At 40.5% G+C, this 24339-nt stretch overlaps 1 long non-coding RNA gene across 2 annotated transcripts in view; it reads right to left on the reverse strand.

Annotated features, from left to right (window-relative positions):
• LOC102082467 (uncharacterized) overlaps positions 1-24339 on the reverse strand; it is a 58959-nt gene that overhangs the window by 11610 nt on the left and 23010 nt on the right. For both annotated transcript variants that reach the window (XR_001224222.3, XR_003222087.1), the window contains 2 exons: positions 16140-16261; positions 1178-1223 (listed from right to left, as the gene is read on the reverse strand). This is a non-coding gene — a long non-coding RNA (uncharacterized LOC102082467). The remainder of the gene's footprint in view (positions 1-1177; positions 1224-16139; positions 16262-24339) is intronic.

Consider the following 24339-nt stretch of genomic DNA (forward strand, 5'->3'; position numbering starts at 1 on the left):
GACAGGAGTACGGCTGTCCAGCGATGCAGCAAAGTGACCTGTGTGAGTATAGGGGAGCTCTTATTAAAAAAAAAGGTGTAAGGGTCTCTATCAGCATGCTGAACTGTTGACCCTGACACGGGGAAGGAAGTGCTCGGCCAGCTGCTTGCTATTTTTCATCTCTCTGGATAGACCTCAAAAGAAAGGTGGTAGCGAAGGGGATGTGGGTGGGAGTGAGGTGGCATGAGAGCGGGAGAAAGAAAATGGGTGGGTCAGATCATAAAAAGAAGTCGGGCTTGTGAAGTGCAGCGAAGTGTTTGATGGAGGCCTCCTGAGCTATGATGCCTGTGATTTTTAAAGAGCGTTGTGCTCAAATCGTTAATCAAAGGTTGATGCGTATCAGGGTGACCTCCTCCACACACACACACAGCAAAGCCTCACCTTAGCCAGGTGTCATTTTTCAAACTCAGAGAGATAAAGATCCTCAGGTTGACACCCAGCTCAAGAGAACTGTTGATATGATTTAAGTCGGATTTATGTGTGTGTGTGTGTGTGTGTGTGTGTGTGTGTGTGTGTGTGTGTGTGATCATGTGTGCATTTCCATCAACAAAACATGAGGAGGAACCTTTGTCGCCCCTGTGTTTATCTTATATGATCAGACACATTAAACTCTGTTTATTACTACATATACTACTCCCTCCAGAGGGAGCTGTGCAAAGTCTGATAAATTTCCTCACTTGTGTGAGCACTGGTTGGGGCTGCAAGTGTGAAAGGATCAGAAAATCTAGGAGGTGCATAGTTAGAACAAACTGAAAACTCTGTGGCCCATTTCTCATCTCTTAAGGCTGGCAGCTCCTGGTTATATGATATGCAGAACACATGAAGCACACCAAGTAACATGGGTTTGAACAAAAAAGTTAAGAAGTTGAAAAGGCTTAATAAAATCATTATTTCAATATTGATGGACATAACTCTTTTACATTCTTGTGTGACGTTACTATATCGATTTAGAAAACCCTTCATTACAGCTTCAACCCATTGTTCAACAGCATGTGCGACACTTGATGTTGTCTTTTCCTTTCATTTGTCACCTGTGCGTATAATTATGCTTACGAGTTCTGATAGAATATATAAGAATATATAAGTGGGGATCATATGTTTGTGCACAAGTAAAAAAAGTCCCAAATAAACTACCTACCACTTAAAGCTGATTTCTTCTATTCCAAGGCTTTGCATTTCTCCTCCTGTAACAAAAAATACATACATAAATGATAATAAGAATAAAATTACACAGCTGTAGAATTCATAGGGAGGGGTTTTGAATGTGTTCAACTGCAACCATTAAGCTTACAAAAAAATGTACTCTTTTTTTAAAACTTTGACAGGAAAGTTATTTTTTTCCCTTTAACCTACTGCAGTTAGTGTGCAAGTAAAATGCATCAAACTTCACAAACACGCTATGTACCGAGTTTCGCTTCTATCTAGTGTGATCGCTCCCGCTCGCTCTGTTTGATCAAGAGCAAGGGGAAGAGAGAGAGTGGTATAGAGAGCGAGAGAGAGAGGAAAAATGAGCCTGCCAGTGGTTAATTGAGCATACAGATTCCTAATGTGTCAGGTGGTGGCCTTGCAGATGAGGGATGGCACTTTTTTACGATGCATCTTCCTTTGTTTCCTCTTTAAGGCTAATGAAGTCAGCCTTCCAGTCGCCACCTGGGCCGGACGTTCAGACACCAGAGACAGTTTCACATCCCCATTCACAAAGTCTAGCAGCGAATCGTCATCTCCGACACCCTCTCCACCCCTACCCCCAACCCTCACCCAGCCGGAAGGTAAATACACGCACATGCAGCGACACATAGAAGGGCTCAATTTTGGACATGCTCATACACACTGCTCCAACTGTATATTAAAAAATGCATGCACATACGCACCAGTCGGGCTTATTAGTTGGACGTTTGTGATAAACTCGCACTCTAGGCCAGCGTTTGCAGCATATTCATTATCAAAGCTGCAGACCTGTTTATTTTTACTGTCTCAAAACAGCAAGCATCCATTATCCAAAGATTTTTTTTTTGTCTCTCTTGCTTGTCTTTTCTTTTTTTTCCTACATGCCTTTAGGTCACCCACTAATGAGCTTAACACTGAGGAAACGTGGAAGCGATTAGATGAGGCTTGGCTGTTTGAACAATGGGGTGATGATATTGTACCTTATGATTACAAGCATTTATATCAACAGAAACAGGGGAGGAGAAACAAGACAGGCGAGAAACTCTGTAGATTTCCATGTGCACGCACGGCTGGGTGACTTTACACGGCTTTCAGTGTTTGCAAGCAACTAGTTATTGATGATCTCAGTTGTTGGCAGCCTCCGATTCCCTCCTTATCCTTGATCTGCTTTAGCAAGTTAGGCCTAAACCTCCCTTAGTGCCACTTTTTCTCTTTGCCGTGGTAACACAGGCCAAGTAGCTCTGGTCACCCAAACATGTTCAAGGTGCTCCATGGCCATATGTTTGCTCACTGGGGAGCGAAGTGGGGAAGAGCTGGACTGTATGACCTTCACCCAGGTTGAGCAATGAATACTCTAGGCTCTGCTCACTTGGGTTCATGCCAGGTGAACACAGTAGTCGAGCATCCCAGACATGCAACTGGATCCCAGCAAGAATTTCACCACTCAAGAGGTGGAAAAACAAAAGGGTGTAACTGTTGGGAACTGTTAGAAGCAGAAGCTCAAAGTGGTGTTTACGGGGTGATATACATTAAAAAAAGGCAAAATTGTTTTTTTTTTAAAGATGTTTGCATATAGTTAGTTCATATATGTGAAAAGATTTTGTTTATTATTCAAATATGCTTTGCTTGTAACTGTGTAAACCTCTGAATGATATGCTGTGATTGTGTAAACTCTGAATGACGATTCACCCTGATAAACATGAAGCCTTGCCTATGCTTATCAAATGCCTGTGAAGACAAGTTCCTGTCTAAAGAAGAACGGAAAGTTCCACTTAAGCAGATGTTTAGTATAGTATGAACTGAACTTTTTAGCAAGATATGCATTTGTCTGTTAAGCAATCTATGTTCTTTAGCAAGATATACATTTGTAATCTATATTCTGGGAACAGGCGGAGACTGCCTCCGCCCTGTTGAGTAACCTACATGCCTAAATAACCTGCAATAAAGAAGAGTACTGGTGTGACTCTCATTAGAGACGTTCACCCCATGTACATGTGATTGATTATATTGTCTCACTGTGTCTCTGTTTTACTTTGGCAGCCTTCTATTTGGGAGATTTCCTCCAACAATATATAAAGGGTTGGATTGTTAAGACTTTGCCAAATTCAGAGGACAGCCTGTCCTGATATGTCACGACACCAATAATAGCACGGAAACTGCAGAGAAACTGGTCACAGTACAGCATTTGCTTGGCATGGCCTCAGAATTTGGCATTTCAACAATCCTTTTGATTTCCTCTAAGTCCAACACCAACTTCCATTTTTCAGGTTGTTTCATTATTTGATATCAATTCCCCGTTTAGAAATATTCATCTCTGGCAATTTCCATTTACGCTGTGGCAGAAATGCCTCACACAGTAGCAGTAGTTCCCTGTTTTAGTTCTCTTGGGTGCCAGGCAAAAGTGTTGTGGTTTTACAAGCAATGCGTCAAGATTATAAAAATAATCTGTGACTTTTTCTTTCAGTTGTGGCATTTTCACTATTACAATTATATGGCAGTTTTTAAATGACTGTATCTAGTTCAATTGATTTAATAAGAAATGTCAGAACAATATTAACAACCGAGATCATACAGAAAATAAATGGCTTGTTTTACACATAGTCCATCCAACATTTCAGGCTTTTTATATGTGTAACTGAGAAAGTGTTTATCACAGTTTCTCATCCTTCTATATATAACATGTTTATACATTTCATGTATGCTTAAAATCCACGGTAATTAAATGTCATTGTTCCCCAGTGGCCTTCCCTTACATCATTTCTACGCATTGCTATGTTTTAACCTCTTTAACACGTACAACCTCTTGAATTATTCCATCTGCATGGGTGAAAAGTAAGCAACAGATTAAACCTGGGCTGATAACTCAAAATGTCGGCATAGTTGAGTCAACAAGGGACCTTTATGGGAAGGGAAAGGGCTGAAGGAAAATGCCATTACTCTCCAGATAATTTAAACATGTGTTGGCATTTATCTTGGTGGTCCATGTCCGAACACTAATGACAAACTCTTGTTATTAGTGGACTGAATCAAAGCCAAAGGCATGCCCACCCAAAACTTTAATCCCTTAATGTTCCCCACTCTCTAATTTGGTATTACAAAAAATTATGCTCGATTCATAGGTACAGCATTTCTTCAAAGTAAGTATAAATAGAGTGTAACAAAACACATATTTGACATGGTTTGGTGGGTTTTTTTCTTCGTTTTTTTTTTACATCTCTCTTTCTGTCTTTCCATCATGGTCTTTCACCACCAAACTTTGTTTTCGTGGGAAGATTAAATATTTCTGCTTGAGAAAACCCTTTAAACTATGAAATGACTGCTGTCACTGACACACAGAACCCCCATCTGTACACACACACACACACATCACGCTCCTCTGATTTTGGATGGATAGATGGTTGGGAAGGGAGGGGGGGGGCAGAAATATATAATCTCCTGAAAAGAATGAGGCCCTCTGGGATTTTGTCAAAGTGGCCCCTCTCTGCACCAGGATTGGAAGAGAGCGGGGAGGGAGTGCTGGTGGTGTTCTTGCTTGGATGGGAGGTGGGGAGTGGGGTGGGGGGGGGGACTAAAACATGGCCACTCCACACTGTAACCTGAGCCAGAAGGGGGCCAATCTGTCAAATAATTAGCTGTTGCCCGGCACAAAGGTTTTATTTGCAGGAATTTCATCGAGGCAGGATTGAATAATATGTCTGTGTATTGTGCGGGGTCATGGGAACATCATCTCTTACTGGTGGGCCATAAAAGACGGCTAAATGATAATGAGAAAAGGCTCTGGTAATTCAATTCCTCAAGCGTTGGTTTCCATCCTTTTTCCTCCCCCACCCCTCCTCTCTTCCTTTCTCGCTGTCTTTCTGTCCTTTTTTTCTCTGCCCGGCTAATTGCGGAACTTCATGTTGATGTTGAAGTGGCTTTATTCAGTGCGGATGAAAACACACACACAGTGTGCTTTAGCTGCAAAGAGAGAACATGGTTTTAGATCATTTTTTTATTCAATCCACTCTTATTGCTTTTTATGTAGTATAGAGTTCATGAAAGACTAACTTAATATACAGGATTTGCCTCTCCAAGATCTGAAGCTTTGTAATGCAGGCAGTGGAAAATAATAAATGAATGGGCATGCACATAAAAAAACATACATACATAACAGAAGCTATCAGAGAACAGATTTAAATGCATTTGATATTTTGCTGGTAAAATACAAATAAATAGATAATAAGTTGGATATGCTTCCCACTCCCAAACTCACTGGCTCAGTTGTCTTTTTGTACACTGACCTCTGACATCTGAGAGCAGCCGACCAGGAAGTGGATAGTGTTAAAAGGGATTGATTGGTTTGCGGTCTATAGATGATTGTTTATATCATTCCATACTGGAGGTTTGACCTTTGGCGACCCTTCTGTGGACCAATCCGCTGAGAGCCATGACCTGCATCCATTTGCAACGGCGCTAATTAGCTTTGACGGGTCTGGGTTTGCGTCGGGGTTGTAAAATGAAGCCCTGCAGTGCGCTGATTGAAGAAAGACCCGGCTACTCCACTTTGGGCCCACCATTTCCTCCCGCCAAATGTCAAACACATTAAACTTAATGTACCAGCAAATCTTACTCAATTATTTGTATGTTGTTGAGGTGTGTGTGTGTGTGTTTGTGCGCCCGTGTGGTGCCGCTAAATGGCGTTCATATGTCAGTGTATGTTCAGCTGTCTGAACACACTCAAGCATGCTGGTGTTTACATGTAAGCGGGGAGCGACAGAGTAGGAGACAGAGAGTTTGCTGTTTCACTGGCACGTCCATGTGGGATGAGGTTACACATCCTGCGACGCACTGCAGAGTGATGAGGAAACTTGCTTTTAAGTAAAATAATTGGTTTATTGCATCCTGTGATCTGGCTAATTGTAATGAAAGCAAGCTTACAATTTTCCAATTATAATTCTATGTCGATTCTGTTCCTCTCTAATAAAGAGGAGCACTGATGCAAAACAAAATGCCAGGACTCCATTTCCTGCTTGTGCCTTAGAGCTATTCAGAGATGAGGGATGTACACACCCTCCAAATATCAGCCCCAATACCCCACATAAAACATCCGACTGACGAATGAGAGCAATAATAGCGTGAGGAGAGTGTTTCCGTGTACAGCACACTTCCACAAATCAAATACAGACATTTTTTTGGATAAAAAAAATCATTTAAATTTCAATATAAAAGAATACATTATACATTAACAAAGTATGTAGCGCAAAATGATTGGATCATGTGACTTAAGTGCTACTTTGTTTTGTTTTTTTACTAGGCACCTAACTGACACGAGTCACACTTTGTGCCTCTGACAAATCATCGGATAAAAATCTCCTCCCCTCACAGTCGTCACCCCTCTCTCCCTGCTCCTCCTCCACACGGACAAGCGCACTTGTGCCTCTCGGTATCAGTCACTCATATGTTTCTCCACCCGGCCTGTCAGTCTCCTACTAAATTCCCTGGATCACAGTACATCTGACAGTATTTCATCTCGGATTTGAGGATAAGTGAGAGGATTTCAGTTCAAGCTGGGAGCTTAGCATGAAAATGCCGCTCAGTGTGAAAAGCTAGGAGTTTACACGATGTGGGAGCCCTCCAGTCCCCCCCTGTTTTTTCCTCCTATATTATACCCTCTCTCTCTCTCTCTCTCTCCCTCGCTCTCTGTTGTTGATTTAGCTGTGAGTGGCTGCCTGACACAACACTGGGTAAGTCCTCAAGGAGCTAAATACAGCTAACCCTGTTGCATAGTTATTCTACCGCTGGACTCCGAGGGGAAAAGAAAAAGGATGTATTTTAATTAAGCAAAACCCAGGGGCTTCAGTATTACTATGGCCACACTGGGGTGAAGACAGTGAGATGAAAAAAAGAAAGAATAATGTGTCAGGAAATAAACTGTAAGGTTTAAAGGTGCAGAAATCCAGGGGGTGGGTGGCAGGAGGAATTCTTACATTATCCACTTTGATTTGACACGTTTTGAGTCTAAAACACTCGTTTTAGAAAATGGTTTATCCACATTAAAAAAAATATAAACCTGCAATTTTTGTGAGACAGTATATCTTCTCTTTCTTTTCCACACGTGAACGTTCCGGCGCCGTTTTTTCGCACCAGATTAGCATTTGCGCTCTGAATTTTGTGAACTGTTCAAAACTCAGATATGAAGCGCTTCAGCTAATTTCCTGCATGAAAAAATCGACCAGACGACACGCGATTTAAAACACATTTTCAAAGATGATGTTGCCCGTCGTCTTGCGTATAATCTCATTTAAATATAATTACAGTAATTACACTAATGCCTTCAAATTTCTGTGAAACGATCTCGTTAGCATGGGAGGGCTGCTCATGAACTGACTTGAGTGTTGTACTCCTGCGTGTGTGTGTGGGTGTGGGTGCCAGAATTTGCTGCAGCATACATGTCTAACAGACTCTAATAACAGATGAAGGGAGAGCGTGGACCCCCTCCACCTCAACACGCACAAACACACATATTCTGCAGCCTAGGTTAACCCTGGAAATAAAGAAATAAAGGCAATACATGGAGAACCTGAGGAGAATCTTGAATGTCAGTTGCTGGTAGGAAAGATGGATTGCCTGAATTCTCCACCAATCACCAAACAACACATTGGCTGCAGCATTGATTGATGAAGTATTTAAGTCGTCAATCTCACATCACCTGCTTTTCTTTTCTCTCGTTCAGCCAAACGGCTTCAGAAAAGCTATGCTGTGTCTGCAGATCGGATGAACCCTGACCAATGGAAAGCGTCAAGGGTTTCTCTGAATTTCAAAAAAAAAAAAAAACAACCCATAAAAGGACCGGTGGCGAGGCCAAAATTTGGACAAACTTAATAGTTTGCAAAGAGACTGCGCTGAGCTGTAACATTTGTTGCAACCTATCCGCCACGCACTCACACAGTCACAATATGGAGAGAGTACCACTCCCAGTATTGAAGCAGTCCTTTTCTACACTGCAGATCATGCAAGCTCCACTGCAGTCACGGTCCCGTGGAACAGGCTGCAGTGTATATAACTCAGTCCAATATTATTGATGACAAATCATGATTAACAATAACAATATTGATAAAAATGGTACATTAGCCCTCACCTCTGACCTTATTTGCAGACCTCTTTGTACTATATGATGTATTGAATATCATAATCATGCTTGAGTACACTTTTAAAAAGAGAAGTGTCATGATAATGTGTTGACAGTACATCGGAGAGCATATGCAGAACTGCTGTTTTCTTGGAGTTACCCCGAAGAGGCCATTGATCTGCCAGTTAACCTATTCTCCTGCAGCAGTTCAGCAGCAAACCCTAGGAGGAAAGCACCCCCCTCGCCACCACCTCCACCACCACCACTCCACCTGGGCCATTGTTTCCCTTCCCTAATATGATACCCCCTGAAGGTTCTCCACAGACCTCATTTCTAATCAATGCATGTGGTTGGTGGGATCATCCTGTCTCTGCAAATTAATGACTTCACTTTTTTCTGTGGTTTCATTCCATCGATTTGTTTTATTAGCCCATTGATCTCCAAGCACCTCCTCCCCACCTAACCCAGCCCCAACCCTCTGCTTCTTCTTTACTTATCAATATGAGAGCTGATTGCATCACTTCTGGGGAAAAAAAGTGCTTCCTTCATCATGACGATGACGCTTTCTGGAAACAAATATGTAGATTTGTGTGAGGTTTTTTTTTTGTTGTTGACTGTATTTACTCTCTGTAAGTGCTTAATTGATTGACTTGTCCATAAAAGGTTCAATATATGTTATTTTTCTCTCATGTTTTCTGTGAATATATGAGTCTCCAGGTTAAACTAATCTAGTTTCATTAGTTTAATACAACTGTCATGGTCTAAATCACTCAGACATTCATCTGGTCAGGGCTCGCTGGTCTTATTAACAGCCATATCTAACGCTCTCCTCTATAATTCCCTTTGAGATCTGAACAAAAGGATAGGAAGTGCTTTACTCTGACAAGTCAGACTTCACTTCACAGGAGGAATTACAGCTTTTCATTTTCTGTCACTGGAGCGTTTTAGTGAGGTGCCCCACTACCATAACGATGTTCTTTCTCTCTTGTTTTATGACTTGAGCCACGCACAAAGAGTTGATTCACAGTAATCACTTATGAAAACACAAATGCCCGTGTGTGTATGTAAGTGACAACCGCAAAAGTACACACACTATATATTCAAATACTGAGAGAAATATAGTCAGCGCCATTTGTGCCAGACACAAAGACTTACACCCTCAAGTCGAACAAAAACACACAAATTCCCAGAAGGGAAACAAAATTCAAATGTGTGGTCAGTCGAGTTAGCCCCGGTGTCCATTATTGCTTCTGTCGGAATCCATTAGGATAAACACAGTTTACATTCTCTGGACAACCGCAGTTGCATGTTGTCCTCTCACATGTGGCAGCCATATTATTTCTGTCCTTCCTGAGCCATCAGATAGTGGCACATGCCATCTAGGAAATAAAAGCTCAAGTAATGCTAAAGGCTGTAAAATTTTGGACTCCATTAATCATCTCTTTGTCTCTCTCACTTGAAAAAAACAAAAACAAACAAACTCACCGTATTTTATTTTGGCTCTGAAAATAAATCAATATCTAGAGAATGTCCGTGTTCAAAGATGAGAGAGCGACTATCAAGCACCCAGCTCCCTCGACCAAAGTGCATGTTTATCCAGCTTGTGGGAATTCCTGTTCCTCAGGATGGATCTGGAGTAGTCATGATTGGCGATGTTCCCGTCCCACCCCGGCTGGCTCTTTCATGAAAACCGTATCCCACACAGAAGACTGCTCACTTTTCCCCAGCTCACAGATATTACACTTTTAGACTGGCAGCAGGAGATATTGCTACTGTGTTTACACTAGAAAAGAAAATGCATATGATCCCTGACAAACACATTCACATCTGCACATGCAGTTATTCAGAGTGAACATATGTGACACATCAGACTGTCGTAGCTTTGCATGCAAGTGAACCGGCAAGACTTAAAGTCAGCAAAAGTCTCTGCTGCTTTTGCCCTTTACTTTCTTTTACAGATCTATAATTCCACATCCTCAAGTGATTCCTTAGCTTCACCCCTTCAAAAATCATCTTTCAGTAAAGCTAATCAAAACTGCACTCTCTTTCCACACTACTGCAAGTCTACACTGTGACCTTCACAAAGCAATAACTGCCAGCATGATAGATACACTGTATACACAAAGCATTTACATATGTTTGTCTGAACACGCCTTTATAATGTTTATGTTATCTTTATAATTTTACCTCTACGCTAGGCCTGCGATTCGAGTCATAAAGAATTATCTAAGCAAACAGGTAGGTAAGTTTAGATAGGGTTAGCTGCTACTACATCCCTGCATCTCCTGTCTTTACGTCTTTACATAAATCCTTTCAGGGCTTCTGGCAGCAGTTTCCTGCTCTTTCATCTGGCTCCCTTGTGGTAGGACTATTAGCTCGGCCTGTTTACCTGCAAGTGTTTGGAAGGCAGCTGGCTTTGGACGCTCAGTGCCTGCATAGGGCCAGGGGCTGCTGGGACCTGGGAACGCTGGCACCAAATACCGATGGGTAATTAGACCTTCATTCGAGAGCGAATGTGGCAAGCATTAGACACAAGGCTCTTTCCGGTTCAATTCATATCTCCATCCTGCCTTCCTTTCCCTTCTAACAACCATCCACCATCCTCTTTTTTTTTCTTTTTCCGGTCTTACACAATCCATAATGGCAGGCCGGTATTTTAATGTATGTTAGAGCAGGAAAAAAAGATCAGCAAGAGGTCAGCAAATAATCAGAATGAGGTAAGTATATATTTTTTTATATAAATATCTAAGACAATCATTTTGAAAAGAAAGGAACATGTGGGACAAAGGGAAAATTCAAAGCAATAGTCTAACGTCACTTGAATTTTGAGTTTTAATTGCTTAAACTCTACTAAATATTTGAATTACATGGAGAATCTATTGTGAAACATCTTAAATGTCTGTGCACTTTTTAGGTCCTTTCTGGGAATGAGATCTTTATGCTTAAAAATGAAACCAGTACAGACTTGTTCAATAATAAAAGCAGAAGTGTAGCTGAAGTACCAACCTTCTCAAAAAACATTCTCAATAAATAAATAAATAAGTAAAAAAGCACAAAACCAGACAACAAATTTTAAAAAAGGGTAGATACATACACACATACATTACATCATAGATTTTCTTTCATCGCCACAGATTCAAGAACACTTTTAATTCACGCTGTCAACGTAATCCATTTTTATGTGGGTCTTTTTTGTGGCATTTAGCAGTTTCCTTCACTTGTGAGAAACATGACAGAGGTTCTTTCTCATGTGAGAGGAAATCTGTCGAGAGGCCCCTTCTAGTTTTGCGGTGAAAGGTGACATAACCCATAATTCCACTAAAACCACAATGTTCTTTTATCAGATGTTCCTCTCTGATACTGTGAGGGTGGTTCACATGATGCTAACCAAAGGACTGAACTGCAGAAAATGCACAAAGGTACATATGTTCAAGTCATTACATGGGGCATTAGAAAATAGGCAACCTAGCAGGTAAAGTATAATATATAGATGAAATCATAAAATTTTAAGCAAGTTATTCAACAAGCCTGTTCGCTTTATTTCTCAAGCTTTAAGTGGTTGGCCAGTGTAGCTAATACAGTTTGTGAGTGTGAATTATTAACTTACTCTATAAAGGCAGCAGTTAATTTGTTATATTAGATTTATCTGTTTTTTTGCAAATAGTTTAACAGAATAAAAGATAACGCTGAAGTTCAAAAGCACACACTGTTGCCTGCTAACAATGGCTAGCTACTGAAACAGCTAGCAGTCAAAGGATACTTTGACTCCCTCTGAACAAAAAGATTTTATATTACACTATTTTTCACAAAAAGAGTGAATGTGTGTCCGTGTCATTTTTAAATCATTGTGTTATCTGTTATCTTACAGTAAAACTGATTTAATCGATTTAGGCTATTAAATGCTAGCATTGTGCTAGCACTTTTATACTGAATATTCGTTTAAGTATATACGAAAGGACAGCCTCCCTCAATGGCATCCATTATCAAAAGATAACTACAAAAAATGTGAGAAGCCTTGTTATAACAGGGCAGTAGCTTACATCAGTGTAAATGAAGCAGCTGGTTATCATGTCCGCAGGTAGAGACAAGCAGGGGCTTGACCCAAGATACAACATCCCAGGCAAAACATACTGTGCAGGCTCCTCACAAGCTTAAGCTACTTTATGTACCGTGAAACTACAAATTTAAAGTGTTATCGTCTACTTTCATTTAAAAATCCCCCCCAAAACATTACCTAGGCTACGTTTGTGCTTACATCTGACTTATGCGGTGTCACTGGCTATATTGCTGTGTCACTACTATTGCATTATCATGCTGCTGCTTCTGCTGTTGGCACCTTGTTTCAATAGAATCACACTTTGAATTAGGTTGTGTGTCATCACTGACAGCAGCTCATTGGAAAAGAAGGATGGAAATGCCCTGCATTCACTCACCCTTATAAATGCTACTGCCCGCACGCATCAATAAAACCTTATTCAGTATTTTTTTTTTCCCTGTTTCATCAGAAATAATATTATTGCAAATTTTATTGAAATTTCCTGATATAGCTTTGAGACACCCACCCCTAATGACAACAAAACAAGCTCCATTCACTCATCTCATGAGTGCCCCCTAGAAAATTGGAAGTTATAGAACTGGAGTTAAATATCTCTGGCGTCACAAAGCCTATGACTTGTAATTTATCGGGTGGTGACAACTCCAAACCAAGGAAACAACAAATTTTAAAATAGAATGAGACATAAAATTAAAGCTGAATTTAAAAAAGGTGAATTGAAATATTAGAATCCCTCATATCCAGTAAAATAAAATCTTTTTTTATATTTATGTCATTTAATTAATACTGTTGCAGCTCCACACAGTGTGACATGTACACATGTATATATATCAGCTATCTAAATTCTGCTGATCATAATTAGAAACTGATTCCCCGAGTCCTTGTGTTACAGGTAAAGGGCTGTGAATAGCTGACAGGCTACTCTCTGCTCTGCATTGAATTGAATCTGAAGGCTGGGGAGGATGCAGCTTTTAGCGGTCAGGGAAAAACACTGGGTCCAAATTAGCATAAACAGGAGCACAAAAGAAACAGGGGATAAGAGCGAAACAGAAAACAGTGTTGTCAATAGGACCCCCCAGTGAGGAATTTCAATTTCATATATCTAATTATCCCTGTCAGATAGAAAGAAGTGACAAAAAGCTGTCTTTGTTCTCTGTCTTTATCTCCCGCATCTCTCTCAATTAATTTCAGCATACGAATATGACTAATTGTCTCTCTGCAGCTCTGAAGCCACATAAATAATAATTTCGACCCGTGTTTGAGGGAGGGGTGGGATGTTCGTGCTTCAGTTTATGATATTTGGACACAATGGTTTGTGCATAATTCAGGTGATCACGTTAGCAGGCCGATCCAACCTCTCTGTAGACATCACCCTCTGCCCCACAGTCTTGTAGTCCGCATAATACCTCTATACTTTCCCTCTTTTGTAAACAAAAGCGTTATGTCTCTCATTTCTGTCACTGGGCTTGTTTCTTTGTTTAGAGTGGTGATATTAGCATCATAATCAGACAGAAAGAAAGAGGCGGCAGTGATGGTTGATTTATGCATGGTTTATGAGGAGAGACCAGCTAAACCAGTCAGCATCTGCTATGAATTTTCCAACATGTTTAGGTTTAGATGTTCATGTTATAACTGAGTAATTTCAACATATAGTACTTTACTAACTGATCTCTTTTCATTGCACTGCTTTATTTTCAAACTTGGGTGCTTTCAGTAATAGGCCTCTTTTTTTAACTATTTATATTGGAATGACAAGAAGCGCTCAAACTGCTCTTACAAGTTTTTACCCTTCATCCAAATTTCTATACCCTTAAAGTATTGCACTTTGGTTTGTGACTCTGACAACTGTATAATTAATTGATGTCCTATTCACTCTAAGAGACCTTGTCATTTCCCGCGTATCAAGAAAACAAAAAAATATATATCAAGTGAGGACGAAGGACAAAAATATGCGCTCGTGAAAAGATGTTTTATCACTTACTGACAGTGACATAAAAAGCTCTTGAAGGATGGCGCTGAAGTGATGACATTTGTTTATTCACTCAAATCTGCCTAAAAAACAATCAGCACAACCTAAACACAATGAGCCAAACATCTGAAACCCGTCTAAACAAAGCGGCAGTCGAGCCTGTGCACTCCAACCATAAAACATACTCAGTCATTCACTCAAAGTGAGAGAGGGAGGGCAGCGAGGAGGGGGAGCGGGGGGGATGGTATTGTTACATTTCATTAGACACATTCCTTCTCTGTGGACTCTTGACCAGTTGCCATGGCAGTTCAGCTGACCACATTTCATATCAACTTCTCTTTCTCTCGGTCTCTAAGTCTTTCTTCCTTTGTTCTTTGTTTTATTTCGGTTTTAAAGCAAATGATTTTAATGACACTGCTCTCTTCAATACAACAGTATATTCCGGACATTATAAGAGATAGATTTGGCACTCAAGACTCCATTGCAACAGCAAAGATAGTGGTAGAAATATAACTTTCAGAGGAACAGAAAAAGCTTTTTAAAACTTTGTTTTTGAGGCATAACGGGTTTAACTAGCATCTAGAAAAACTTCAATTCAATAAATATTAAAATGCCAACAAGGTTTGACTCGTTTAGTCGTTAAGGGCCAGTCACACAGACCTAGAGTCCAATCAGCAAATGTGGGGGGAAAATATGTCTTCCCCAGCCAGGTGTGGGTGGCTGCTGGAGGCTGTTGGCAGTCGCTATGAAATCAATTGCTAAAGCCCCATTCAGATGACCTATAGTTACCAGATGGGTTACTGGTCTTGAAGGAAAAGAGTTTATTACAACTAGTTGATGAGTGGTTGCTGGAGGTGGCTGGCAGTTGCCAGTATGAAATTGGTTGCAAAGAGATATATGGTGCAGCATTAAAGCCTCCTTGGGATTGTTTTGGTCACTAGCAGGTTGCTGTGGTTGCCACCAGTTTGCATGGAAGAGGCCAACTTGTCTGCAAACACTAATAAACTACTTGCCAAGGGGTAGTGAAAAGTGCTAGGCAGAGAGGAAATGGAGAATATTTGCTTTCAAAATAAATGTTGTGCCTTACCGTTGCAATAAAATAGATTGTTTGCATCAGTAAGACACAACTTTTACTTTGAAGGTGAATATTCTCACTTCCACTTGGCATTACCCTTCTTCAAATTTCTGTACAGCTTGGAGATTAGATGGTTAAGGTTTAAAGGAAATTCCTCATCTTCCATGCAAATTGCGAATGACCATGCCAATCTGCAACCAAATAAATCATAGATTTTTGGAGGTTTTTTGGGGTAGCTACGCTCTTTGTGACCAATTTCACCTTGTAAGAGCTAGAAAAGTCCAGACACCATTTGCCAACCTGTCAGTGAACTGAGGTTGCCAGGAGGTTGTTTGTTGGTTTCTACTCTAGGGACTAAGCCATTTTGATTAAAGCTGAACAGCTGAAATATTTGTAGTTCTGCTTAATATAAATGCAAATAAGATTTGCAGATCTGTGGGAATATTTATATCTCCAGTATTCAGCAAACAGCCAAAATGATATATTATGACATTCTGCTTACTGGTAGGTGAAAACCTTTAGTTGCCTATAGTTAAGTGTCATCGGCAGAGAGATGACACTTAAAGATCTCGGTTGTTCTGCAGCTACTTTCAAAGAATCAGCCAAAAATGAACAGCAGAACCAGGAAACAGCTATGACAATGGTGCTGCACTGATGCAACAGTTTCAAATCTGCAGTAGCTTCATCTGCTTGAGAGCACCCCAAAGATGTAGGCAAGCGTACTTACCAATTTGTTGAGCTTACTGTATCCATAATGTGATTAGCAAGGCAATTGTTCAAGAGCGTTTATAGGATAAGTCACATGCTGATCGTGTCTGCACTTTTCCACATGCATAGCAGAAGCGCTACCTGTGGGGTAAAGCAAAATGTAAACTTTATTTTGGAGCATAGTATTCACAATTTAATAATAAGAAAGAAAGTAATAATAAAAACAGCTTTATGTTACATTACAGTGAAAAACAATACTGAAAATGAAACAAGCGGTTTGAAAAAATATCTTGTAGGGAGCACTTTTCTATTAAACTTTGCTTTAACACAACATCCAGGCAGGGAGCTTTCTTTCTCATCATTTGCATATTTTGGTGAGTCAACATCCTGAGTCAAATAAACTGCCACCAATACAGCCGTAACACTTGTGCCGGATTCAATCTAATAACCAATGAAACAAAAAGTGAGGAACATAACCCCTGTATGCAAAAATCCTTCAGGAGGAAGGTCATTATCGACACCTGTTGTAGCTAAACCCGAAAATGGAACTGAGTCGCAGTCCAGCATTCATATTAACAAAATGCAACCTGTCATTCAAATCCAGGGGCACAGTTAGTCAGAAAAAAAACTTTCCAAGCACACATTAATTAGCATTTTTCCATCAACAGTCAAGTGTTTGCTAAAAAAAAAAGGGGAAAAAGGACGATAACAGAGGGAGACGAAATTAATTTGCATTCAGTGTATAAATAGTTCCAGGACAAGGGCTGTTAAGTTTGAAATTAACATGTAAACAGTTGGAAAGTCTGCCCTGCTACTCCCTATCCCCTTCTCCTTAACCCCCACCTCTGGTTCCCTTTTAGCGCCTTGATAAATATACATAAAGCCCCACACAAAGACCGCCTTGTTCCTTCAAATGGGCTACTTTTTAATGGAGACATATATTTCCAGGATTATATCAGCATTCAGTTGCAAATTCTGAGTTTTTAATACTCCAGTTGGGACAGTCTATGAATAAGAGTATCATTTGAATGCAAGGGAACACCTGGTGCTGAGGGGCTGGGCTTGGAGGGGGTTTTGAGCTGACCTGGTGACAGTGCCAAAGCTTCACTTGTTCCCAGAGTTTGCATTCAGATTCTCCCAGACTCGGCCATCGCTATGATACTGTAGAGTGCACATTTAAAGTTATTCTCCTGTCTTATAAATGGCAAAGACATGGTGCGATGAAGGCTGCTACATTCGAAGTTGGAAGCGTGAACAGTATGAGCTCAAAAAGTTTGAAACTCTTAAAGTGGAATTATCCAATATTGCCACGCAGCAGCTGAGAATTTATTTTATTTCTGAAGTAGTGTTTTCAGTGCTGTGATCTGTCGTACAGCTATATATTAACTACATTTTTGCTTATGAACCTTTGAAAATCATCATTATTATTTTACTTTTGCAAACACCTGCTGCTTCTGGTTCATGCCGATTGGTTAAAACACAAACAAGAACTCTGAATTCAAAACTGTTACGAGAAAACAAAGGGGAAATTAAAAAAAAACAACTTTCAGCTGGGCCTTTTTTGTTGTACATTACTTGGCTGCATGAGAACAGAAAGAGGTGAGGGGGAAGGTGGTGGTGGTGGGGGGACTATTTGGAGGAGGAGAGAGGCAGGGGTACAGGGTCCATTCGTATGCACCCCACATCCACTCAACACACAATCAGGCCTGTATTGCGTTTTGCAAATTTATACCCAGGATGTTGGTTTAGAGTGTTTCCCTGAAAAAAAAAAAGGAGAAGGATTTTTTTTTTTCAAGTAAGTGTCTGCTTTCATGAGCAAGAGTGATTGAGGCGCACAAACAAACCTTTGTTTCCTAGCTCGCAGATGCAAGGCCCGAGCTCTGATTTACACCCTACCCCAAGACACATTTGTACTTATTGTTAATACTTTGCGACTAAGACTTTATGAAAAATAGGCTTATTGAACACTCAATGTCATTTGTGGTCACATCTCAAAAAATAAATAAATAAATAAATAAAATGGTAATGCATGAGGAAATCACACTGTTAGCAATATCCATTCCACACTGTGTATCCACTAGCCATTCAAACCAGCCTGTCTTCTCCCTCAAAATATTTGCACAGCCTTATGTTTGCAGTGACGGGAGAGCTGTACTCATGAGAAGACAAGACACAGGCAGTCAAAGTCAAAGGCACGAAAAGCTGAAGCTAAGGGGCACCGAAGTGTTGAAAAGTTCGACACTGACTCGATGTGAATATTCATGTTTGGGTTTTACTAAAGCAAACGGTTTATAAAGAGCACAGGAAATGTAACAAGGCTGTGCAAACACTTATATCACATGTCATCATAAAATATCAGTTTGGCTTAATTTCTTCTACTTTCACCAAATGTTGTTTACAAAAAGAAATTGTATATTTGTGCAATGCTTGCAATGTATCCTGCATCAGAGGAGTGGCGATACCTTGACTCAATGTTTGCCACATCAAATCAATGTGTTATATTTGAGCTGAGAACACGGTCAAGTCGGTGAGGCTGCTGACAGCATGTTTACGTCAGTCCCAATTAATAATTAGTTTAATGATTTGAGCCCTTGACATGTGGCCCTCGACAAATGTGGGCAGGAAAATGCACACTCGGTGCCGTTTGCATAAATCTACCGTTTCAGCTCGAGCTGAGGGGGAAACAGAAGGACAGGAGAGAGTGAGAGAGCGCGAGAGAGAGGTGAGGGAATTATAGGACTCAGATGTGTGTGATTGGCGGTTCCCTTGGCTCCCAGGGTTAGAGAGTTCAGAGAAAAGCCGATTATTGCTCTCCCTCAGGTCAAGCCTTCATAAATAAACACAGGGAGAGCCTGAGGCACCGTGTTTTAGTATGATTAGCATATCATACAGGCTATCGACATGGTACTTATCATATTACAGCGCAGCCGTCCTCTGAGCACACGGAGGTTACATGTACGGGGCTGCTGAGCATACATCTCTGTTCATTAGAAGGCTCCTCGGGGAGAGAATAAATCATATCAGCACGTGGTTATACCAGCCCAGGCGTTTGACTCCGCCACACAGCGGATGTTAACCAGAGCCTTTAATAAGCTGGAGAGGAGCTGACAGTTAGCTTCAGACTGATGAACAGCAGAGGAGACGAGGGGCAACGATAGGGAGGATTGATAGTAGGAGGGAAGTACACTGAGAGGCAGAACTGTGGTACATGAAACTAATCTCTGGACCACTTTTCTGACCCCTTACACTTGTGCTGGCCTCCTGAGTGTTTGGACCTGACTTCATCCTGGACACTTTTAAATCTGCATGCCAGCTGCATGCTTGGGTTCATTATGTCCTCAGCATTACAATTAATCTTACAATGAACCTTAAAGTTCTGCATGATTACCAATTACATGTGGGACTCACATACCAGAGGCCTTTTTTCATTACAAAAAATATAAGTGAAATGAAACAAAAGGTACCATTTTATATTTAAAAAAAATAGAATTAGCATTAGTGTTTTTATCAAAGACGAGCAAATGACTAAACAAACTACTGAAGCTTCATCTGCACTCATCAGTTGGCATCTGAAAAACAGTACTCTCACCTGCCCAGTAGAGGTGGGCGGATCGATCCAGATATTGATAGTACCGATACAAATGCTGCTATTGGTATGGGATCGATACTTTGATACTATCTTCTAAGTTCAGTGTGCTTAAAGGAGTTTTGTTGTGTTAATTTGTTCGTAGTAAAGTTGTCATTTAAATGTGTTCAGAATCAAATTAATGATTCATATTATAAATCATTACACACTGCCTTTCACAACACAATCTGCCTTTATAGGTCAAAAGTATCAGGACTGATATTTGGCAATACTGACCCTATATTTACTTGGTATCTAACTACTGCCCAGATTGTTGTTGAATCTTTGCTTTAAAAATATATATATACTAAACTAATTATACTAAAGGCTAAACTATTTGTTTAACTTTTTCTATTAAGCCAAGTTTTAGCGAAAAAATGAGTGAATACCTCTCCTGAGTGATTAGCTACTCCACACAGCTAGTTTCTGTAAAGCTCAGTGAACAGCAGACACACAGCGTGCACAGTTCTATTCAAACTATCAGAAATCGTGGCTGGATTTACTGAGGAGAGTCAGCCTGTCATGATAGTGCAAAGCATGAATGCTGCGTGTGTCAACAAGTACCAGTTCCAACAAAATAAAAAAAATGCCTGCAGGTTTTAAAAAAGTAAAACTGCTTTTTAAAGTAAGAAAAAAGTTTAAGCTACCAAATCTAACATAACAAGAAATGTCCAACCTGACTTCAGTCTAGGCTTTTTAGTAAGACTGGCAGACTTAAACTCAGTGACTGTGGTTACTGGCTACTTGGAATTGTGATCCGGTGTAATAAAATATGAAAAGGGTGACAGATTTTGGTGCAGTGAACAGAAAAAATAATGTTTCTATGGATGATAAAATTAGCCCAGAAGGAATTATGACTGTGTCTTAAAACTGCACGGGATGGAAGTCACCCCGATTCTCAGACACGCTGCTCAGATTTCAATTTACGGCAAGCCTTTTCTCCTCAGCTACACAAGCTCAGCTCACAGACCAGGGGCCACAATTAGCAGCTAGCCATTCTGACCAGGGAGAAAGAGTTAATGACATCCGCACCTAAGCCCTCCTAAGCCTAGGGAGCCGGGGCACCGAGGAGCCTCAGTGCTCTCCTCCTTCCAGTCAAGCGTGGCCTCTTTAGGTGGTCCGCACACACACACTGGAGGGGATGATATATTCTAACTGGTATTAAAATATCCTCCAGGAGGCCGGGCTGCCAGGGATGGCCAGCTGGGTGGATATACAGTAAGAGGCTACAATGCAAAAACGGGGATATTGGATGGGTGTTTTTCTTGTTTGGGCTTCATGGTGGTGGCACAAAGCTGGGATCAGTCAGGATGCCATGTCGCCTGGATAATCACACCCACCACTGGCATGGATCTTATGCCAGAGAGAGGAACAGCAAACATCAGAAGCATATATTTAGTTTTGAGACCTAACATTAAAAAATAGGAAAAAGTCTAAACGATCTCAAGTTTAAGGTTTTTATTTGACCTCGTTGGACTGTTTGCAAATTTCCTTGCATTGTTGTCTGCTTACAGCACCACGCAATAATAACACTTTATTAAATGATCCCACCACGTTTCTATTCACTCCATCACGTCCATGCCTGTGTGTGCATTTCTCTGTGTGTTCTTAAGTGATGCCATCCCCTCGTGCCCACCCCTCAAATCCCCACACCCCACCCACCCATGCAAATTAGAACTTCACACACGGTGCGGCAAGCTGCTGGGTGCTCTGTGATTTCACACGACCAATTAAGGCCCTCTTGGCAGTTGTGTGAACAGTTTCATTAGAGGAGATAATATTGCAAAGTGAAATGATAAGCAATCATTATGATTAATGCCCAGACATTACATTGCTCGTTAATGAGGTGTAAATGATCTCATTATTTTTTGAAAGAGTACAGATTAGATTAAAGTGGAGTGGACAGCGCTCCTCGGTGTTCAGATAAGTTAGTGTTAATTAGGCCCAATCTCCAGGAGCAAATGAGCCGCAACCCTTTGGTAAACAATTAGGCTTCCATAGCCCTGGGCTAGATGGACAGGGATAGGCGACTGAATGGATAGATCACTGGAGAGATGGATGTTGATGGAGTGTTGAAATCTGAATCAGATTCATTGTTAGCTTTCCACACAAAATCAGACAAATTGTGTGCCTTAGTGTACCGAACAACAGAGTGGGGCAGATATTTCAGGGTTTTAAATGTTCATTTCCATCTGAAGTAACACATATATACATAATACACGTTAAGATTGCGGTTTAGATTATTTTTCTCCCCTCGTATGTGTAATTGTGGAAAATTTAGCGTCTGGGTCTTATTATTAAACAGTTAGATTGCTGAACAGTGAGCAGCTGCTAAGGGTGAAATTAACAATGGATTTCAAACAGTCTAAACTATTGTATAGACTGTAATAGCTTTCTATGTCATACAGAAGTAAAGTATTAGCAGTTGGAGTTAAACTTTTTTTCCCTGCTTTTAGTACAAATCCAGCTGTTTCGTTACTATAATAATAATAATACTAATAATAAAAAGGTAGACTGCAATTATTATAAATGTAGAACTTTCGATAATCCAAGCAAATACTTGTCTACTGTATCTTGTACCTCGATTGTGTCCTAAATCAGGCAGCATGATTTCAAATGACAGTGAGATTTCATTGAAATATTAAGCACCAAAACCTTCAGAGGTAGTTTCATAAACAACCCTGGACCTGGACCATGTCAATGCAAGGCTGTCCGTCTATTGTACATGCTCTGAAAAACATACTATGGAAAACAAATATCAGCATCATCACAGACTGCGAGAGATTTCCTGAGCTCCTCACAGCAGCCTTGCAGCTGCTCTCAAGGTAACAAAACGCACACTCATTGGGTGCTTTAAATTACTTTTTGGCAACAAACTGAAAACAGGGAGAGAATTTGGAAGTGTTTTTATGTTTATTTCATGAAGACAGAGCTCAGCCTACTGACGTCAAATTATCATTTGTTGGGTCTTTATTGACTCAAACAAAACTTTTTTAGAAGAAGTTTTTTTTTTTTGTCTTATGCACAATTAATAGAAACAAAAAAGACACAACGGCTTTTGTATTTGTGCTTTTGTTTTTGAGTGAAATTCATTCATTCAACAAAACTAATTTATAATTTATTACGGTACTTTAAAGGATCATCAGAGTTTTACGATAATTTCAGTAAAACCCGGAAATCAGATTTAAAGTTAGTAAGTGTTCATTTTCAGTAGAATAAAGAAAATATGTGTTTTTTTACAGTGTTAATTAAAATTCTTTTTCCTTGAGGCGCTAACAGCGAAGCTTTTACAAAAACAACTCATGATGTCTCAAAGGTTACTGCAGAGTTTGTGTACTTTATCTAAAGACAGGCCGGACCAGGCACAGTGGGAAATGTCTGCTTCTGACAAAATTGATTTTACCGTCCTCGCCTTTTGTCTGAAAAGATATGCTTAGATTATGACGAGAGAAGCGATGCTGTAATCCCTCAACCAGGAGTTATGTTTCAGAGACATCAAGCCCTTATCGGTGATTGATAACGCTTAACTCAAAAACATATAGAAGCATTAGGAAAGTCAATATTTTGCCAGCGACTGAAGGTGACCCCTGGTTCCTGTGTTTGCGGTGTGTGCGCGGAGGGCTTTGATGGTAAATTTGTAAAGGTGGTTATGTGGGGAGGCTATTATGGATTTGCTATCTTGGCCTGAAGTGTTTGCGGCTGATTATGTGATTAAATCAATAATAATTTCTCTTTGGGCTCCTTTGCTCCTCTGCTTCATCTTCTTTTTCCTGTGTAGTTGAGTGGAACGGTGGGTGGGGACTGGTGTACACAAGTACAAATGTAGGCACAAACACACACACACGTGCACGGCAGAACAACTGCATAGCAGATGGCACAATGGGCACACAGAGGACTCAGAAAGTTTTTATAACCAGTACACACAGAAATATATGAGTGGAAACATGGTAAAAAAGGGTAAATGTTTACAAAGTAAAGTACTGTACACACTTCTGACCTTCCTCAGAGATGCACAGCTCAAAATAACACCAAAGACGATGCCCAACACCTCAGCTGTCTTCACCTCTGTGTTCCTTCCATCAGACCACAGACCCTGGATTGGCGACTTGTGCCAGCCACTCCTTAGCAACCGCCATCGGTCCTCTCTCTGGTTTTGCCAGGTTTGTTGTTATGTCTAGACTGCAGGAAATGCAACATTACATTTGTTTACAACCAACAGGAACTAGAACCAGAAGCTGTTACGTGATTAAAGAGTGCTTCCCAGCGAGAGAGTGTGTGTGGCTCAACCCCCTGGGTTTGGCAACAATCGACTCAATACAGGCGAACCAAAATGGAGAAAGAGAGAGCTGCTGTTTCTATCAGTTAGATGAGCAGATTACATTCAACACTGTATTTTCTTAAGATTTGGGGGAACTGAAAGTAAGCAAGCGCGAGCCGAGCTGTGAGTTTGAATGCGATTGTTTTTTTGTCCTGTATTCATGCAGGTGTTTGTTTGGGCTTGTGACTGTTTATAATATGCATTTAGTGAGTCTGTGGCTGCGTGTGTGTGTGTGTGATTGTGTGCAGCTCAGTTAACTCACAATCCCTCAGCACC

This window comes from Oreochromis niloticus, linkage group LG11 (genome assembly GCF_001858045.2).
Source record: "Oreochromis niloticus isolate F11D_XX linkage group LG11, O_niloticus_UMD_NMBU, whole genome shotgun sequence".
Lineage (NCBI taxonomy): Eukaryota > Metazoa > Chordata > Actinopteri > Cichliformes > Cichlidae > Oreochromis > Oreochromis niloticus.